Below are 5,922 nucleotides of genomic sequence, written 5' to 3' on the forward strand. Positions count from 1 at the left end.
GAAGTTCAAGCCATAAACTTTCTTTCATTATAAACACCTTAACTTATTTAAAAATTAACTTTAACATAACTCTTTCACATAAATCCATCAATCGACTTATTTACTAAGTAAAAACATAGCTTATGTTTACTACATTATATACATCAACGTTCCCGTACAATCTCACTAATGACTCGATCCTCGATCTCTGTTCCTTGATGATCCTCATGACTCGTACTACCTGCGCTCACCACATTAAATTCATAACATTAGTACGCATTATAAACATACAAGATTTATTCACGTTTACTTTTTGTTCCGTTAACTCTTTACATCCCAGCTTTCCATCTGATCGTACATTCCGTGGTGAGACTTTCTCATTGTACCTGCGTTACACTTCGTTCACAAGGCACACTATTATTATCGCCAATACTCAATTTCATTGAATACATGCGTATATACTTTCATACATACTTACATATGTGCATCCGTTCACACATAACTACTTACAAACCTACGTACCTACATTCATACGTACGTTCCTACATACGTGCATACCTACATACATACATGCATACATGTCTACATACATACCTATTACATGCCTTCTCACAACCCTACATACGTGCACACACTTTCGTACATACTCACTTGGATATATATATACACATGCACATACTACCTACATACACACCTACATACATACATTCATTCATACATACCACTTATATTCACACATACATACATACATACCTTCATACGTATCTACTTAAGGAAATTCTTAACTTAGAATCCCACATTTAGGTACCATATTACTACATATTCTTTAGGATCCCACATTTAGGTACCATATTACTACATATTCTTTAGGATCCCACCTTTAGGTACCATATTACTACATATTCTTTAGGATCCCACATTTAGGTACCATATTACTACATATTCTTTAGGATCCCACATTTAGGTACCATATTACTACATATTCTTTAGGATCCCACATTTAGGTGCCATATTACATATTCTTTAGGATCCCACCTTTAGGTACCATATTACTACATATTCTTTAGGATCCCACATTTAGGTACCATATTACTACATATTCTTTAGGATCCCACATTTAGGTACCATATTACTACATATTCTTTAGGATCCCACATTTAGGTACCATATTACTACATATTCTTTAGGATCCCACATTTAGGTACCATATTACTACATATTCTTTAGGATCCCACATTTAGGCCCCCTACCCGTCGGCGACGCCCTCTAGTTTTTTTTTTGCAGTTTTCTGCAGGTTCGTTTCGTCGTCCGTACGCACTAAAACGCACGTAACTTTCGAACCGTTTACCCGTTTAACCTCCCGTTTCTTCCTACATGCTTGTAAATTCACATCCTATCAAATGAACTTAAAATCCCATAACCGCCTTAAGGAAAATCTTAACTTACACGCTATCGGCTTATTACCCTCTTACCCACAATTCGACCCGTTCATGCATTCATCAACGTAACTTGTTTGTTTTACCATAAACTCTTATAAACCTAATAATATCAGTGACATCTATCATAAAATAATAAGTTCTTAGACATTTTGCATCCTCTTAACACATTATCGTTCATATACTTAGTTTTGACCCGTTAAGGGTATTTGCGCGTTAAATGGTTTATGACATACCAAGACCATACTCTTCGCTTCCATACTTGTCCAAGACATTACACTAATCAATAACTTGCTTCTAAACTACTTATTAAGATCGTTTGCCCAAAATACCCATCAAGGGCATTTTGGTCAACTTTAATCCCATCATTTACGACGAAAGACTTTCCTACATATTTAACCTCAAACATCATGTTTAATTAATTTCAACACTTTATTACTTACTTGAACTAAGAAGTGATTACGGAAATCACTTACCTTGAGCGTCCAAGTTCAAGCATAGGTTCCATGCTTTCTTTTGACCCATTAGCCTCCGTGCTTGAGCCCGTAGACATGCTATCTATCCTTACATGACCATACATTGATACCCTTGTTAGTAAACAAGGCCACACAAAGCATCAATCACAATAAATCTATGCTCAACAATTGACTTTCATTAATGGATTTCTTGCAACTCATAGCATAGATTAACAATGAGATCCTTTCTACTCGCATAATATAAACACGCCATTACATATCTTGCTATAAATATTTCGTGCATCACTTTGACTTCCTAAACCGTACGTTTATGATAAGAGATCTACCTCACAACATTCCTACCATTGTTGACTTTCCAGAAAGTCAACTATCAAGCATTTCAACTTCCAACTTGGACACACATTCATTCACAAATTAACATGTTAGAATATAGTCATTATGCCATCTATGCTTCATACTCATTTTGTAGGACATATTTGGCCGCATAATCAAATAGTTACATATACACATATACATACGATTCCGTTCATATCAACATCTTTATAGTTAACGCCAATATCAATTAAGTTTACTCTTTTCTAGGATTCTCATTCGTTCCATAACCATTCTTAAGTTGAAACTAATACGATCAAACATTCCATATATATTCATCACATCATTCAAGCGTATGGTACGAATTTCACATATTATTGTCATTTAGGCATTTCATCAAACACCTTGTGTGCGTACTACCATCTAAGCTTAATGTACAACTAATTCATGCATATCCTTCTAACCTCATACATAATTCACCAAAATTCTTCCTTCTAATCATCATGAATCATTTCTACATAATCATTAAACATACTAGAATCACATTTCTTTCAATTCCTCTAACAAGAATCTACCATGCATGCCAAAATACATCAATATTAAGCAAGAATTGGACATGGGTGATCATTCAAGTTGTTATCATCACCATAACCAAATGGGTTTCACATATAAACATCAAATTAACCCAAACCATGCATAATCCATGTTCTACATGATGATTCTAACTCATAAACAAGTTCAATTTCATACTACTTCAAAGATTAATCAAAACCCTTATCATTAACTAGCATCAAATCACATAATTCGACTTACCCCATGATGGGAAACCCTTAGATGACTAAGGAATTGATCACATGCATTCGATTGACCTTCAATTTCCTTCTTAATTTGATGATTTGAGAGGTGTTAGGGTTTTGAGGGGAAGGTTTCCCCTGGTCTCTCCTCACGATCGCACACACACCCACTTCCATTCCCTGGGCATTTTTTGTTATGTGTTTTAATAACACATTTTTCATTTTCAACCCCTCATTTATTCATAACATGTCATCTTCCCCCATTTCTACATACTAATCTAGCAAACCTTCATGCATACCTAAGAATTTTAGATTTACTAAAATTTATAAGACTTTACTAATGGTAAAAATCTATGTTTACCATTTCTTTCCGTCAAATACTGCGATTAAAACATTATATTATGTCATACGAAATTTGGGGTGTTACAAGTCTACCCCCCTTAAAGAAGGTTTCGTCCCCGAAACCTTTCTCACTTTCCTCTTACACACACACATCTATGTTTGACTTAATAGTCTCATTATAATTATAAGTAATCGTTCTATCTCATTTCGTAATTATTCATACACTTGACTTCTTCTTAACAAGTCTATACTTTCCATGGCATACTTTCACATAACATTCTCATTTCCTCGACCCATTAGTAGCAGGTCAGTATACATATTCATTTAAACTTATAATAATGCTTACCTTCATACGATCTGTTTAAAATAGATTTAATACTTTTGCCTCATCCTTTAAGATTTCATTCCAAGCACACGTTGTATAACATTTAACTCTTGTTTTGTTATCACAACAAAACTACTACTTCATAGTTACACCTACATGCTTAACTCCATAGTTAGTGTCATTCTACGTTTTCTACAGTTACTTGTACCACGCGTACTTTTACATTACCTTTAAATCATCCCATTAATTTTACATTACTTTTTCTCTTATTTAATACATTATTTAGTTTACATAAGTATACGGGTCATACTAGTCAGACATCGCGTACCATACCATGCTTATCCTAACATTCATTTTACTAAGGAGTTACTCACCTATAACTCTTCTACCATTTCCTACGTACATGCTATAACATTTCACACATTCCAATTCTTACACGCATTTCTTTCATTTTATTAGTCATTTCGCCAACTTGCCACATTTTGACTTTTCACGGTCAAATTGCACTTCTTACTTATCGTAAATGTATTGAAGTACATGCCCTTACTTCTTTCCTTTCATGCTTACTTGCAAAGACTTTATTACATCGTTTCAGTATTTCTTACCAAACTTACCCTTCCCGTCAATACTTAAGTTATTGTCCGGGTCGTAGCCCTTCATCCATCCTGACTCCCAAGAGTCGATTTCTAACACATCTAACGCGTAACTCATACAAAACTTCTTTCATTACACTATCACCTTTTACTTTATACTAACTTACATGGCCCGTTCAACTCAATCATGGTCGAACCATCGGCATCTTCTTATATAGACTAATTTCATCCCTTTATATTTTAAATCCGTTTCACGAACTCAAACGTCACATTCATGCCTTTTATTGCTTTCATGTTTTGAATCCGTCTAGCGGTTCCAAACATACCATTCATACATTTTCTTCCTTTCGTGCTTTGAATCCTTTTCGCGGATTCAAACATTTCATTTACATCATCCATTCACATCTTTCATTCATTACATGTGCTGAATCCGTCTCACAGATTCAAACATATCGTTTTCTGCATTTCATTCCTTGAATCCGTCTTGCGGTTCCAAACATTCCATTCATGCCTTTCATTCCTTGATTCCTTCTTGCCGATTCAAACATTGCATTTACACCTTTCATTTTTTTTTTTGAATCCGTCTCGCGGATTTAAACATTTCATTTGTACCCTGTTGATCCGTACTTTCTTACGGATTCAACACTCTTCATTTTTATCACTCATACTTTTCATTCCTACATAGTACTCTTAATTTCCCGAGAGCCTTACTACCCACTTCACCCGCACGCCCACCTGCTACCCAATTCTAACGGACATACCTGCGATAATTACCACGGTCTCACGAACGTCATATGCTTCTTGCGTACTGGCCAGGTGCGCAATTCACATACTAATTCCGTGCCTTCAGGTAATCATCGCCTTATGTCCGCATTAGTGGGTCTCAGTTCGTGCTACATTTTTACAATTTTACCAAGACAATATCGTTGTCTTCCGTTTAGTACTTACCCTCCCAAGGAGACTTCTTCCTTTTTCTTTTAACAACGGTACCCATACATATCAACATTGTGTACCTGGGGTCCGTCTGTCCATTTGCATCCTTGACTGCCTTAGCATCCACCTTAGACTGCATTCACGGATCATCCTCTCCAAACTTTTAAGCTTACCTTGCACATAGCAAACCGTTAGCTTCTTCATATGAATACATACATATACGTTTTCATACCATTTCTACCCTTAGATCTTGATCGAGTCATGGATTGTACAGGTTCCTTATCACAAGAGCACATAGGTTTGAGTTCAAGTACCTACCTTCTCGTACTTGATTCCCTCAAACCAGGGCTCTGATACCAACTTGTAAGACCCTAATACGTATTTGACTAAAAGTCGCAGCGGAAGTTCAAGCCATAAACTTTCTTTCATTATAAACACCTTAACTTATTTAAAAATTAACTTTAACATAACTCTTTCACATAAATCCATCAATCGACTTATTTACTAAGTAAAAACATAGCTTATGTTTACTACATTATATACATCAACGTTCCCGTACAATCTCACTAATGACTCGATCCTCGATCTCTGTTCCTTGATGATCCTCATGACTCGTACTACCTGCGCTCACCACATTAAATTCATAACATTAGTACGCATTATAAACATACAAGATTTATTCACGTTTACTTTTTGTTTCGTTAACTCTTTACATCCCAGCTTTCCATCTGA

At 35.5% G+C, this 5,922-nt stretch overlaps 1 long non-coding RNA gene across 1 annotated transcript; it reads right to left on the reverse strand.

Annotated features, from left to right (window-relative positions):
• Positions 1–331: 331 nt before the first annotated feature.
• Positions 332–3,175, reverse strand: LOC110867337. The gene is made up of 3 exons (XR_002551531.2): positions 3,017–3,175; positions 1,892–1,978; positions 332–375 (listed from the first exon to the last, which is right to left on the reverse strand). It is a non-coding gene; the product is annotated as an uncharacterized LOC110867337 (long non-coding RNA).
• Between the last annotated feature and the right edge of the window lie 2,747 nt (positions 3,176–5,922).

Source organism: Helianthus annuus, chromosome 7, assembly GCF_002127325.2.
Source record: "Helianthus annuus cultivar XRQ/B chromosome 7, HanXRQr2.0-SUNRISE, whole genome shotgun sequence".
NCBI classification, from domain to species: Eukaryota; Viridiplantae; Streptophyta; class Magnoliopsida; order Asterales; family Asteraceae; genus Helianthus; species Helianthus annuus.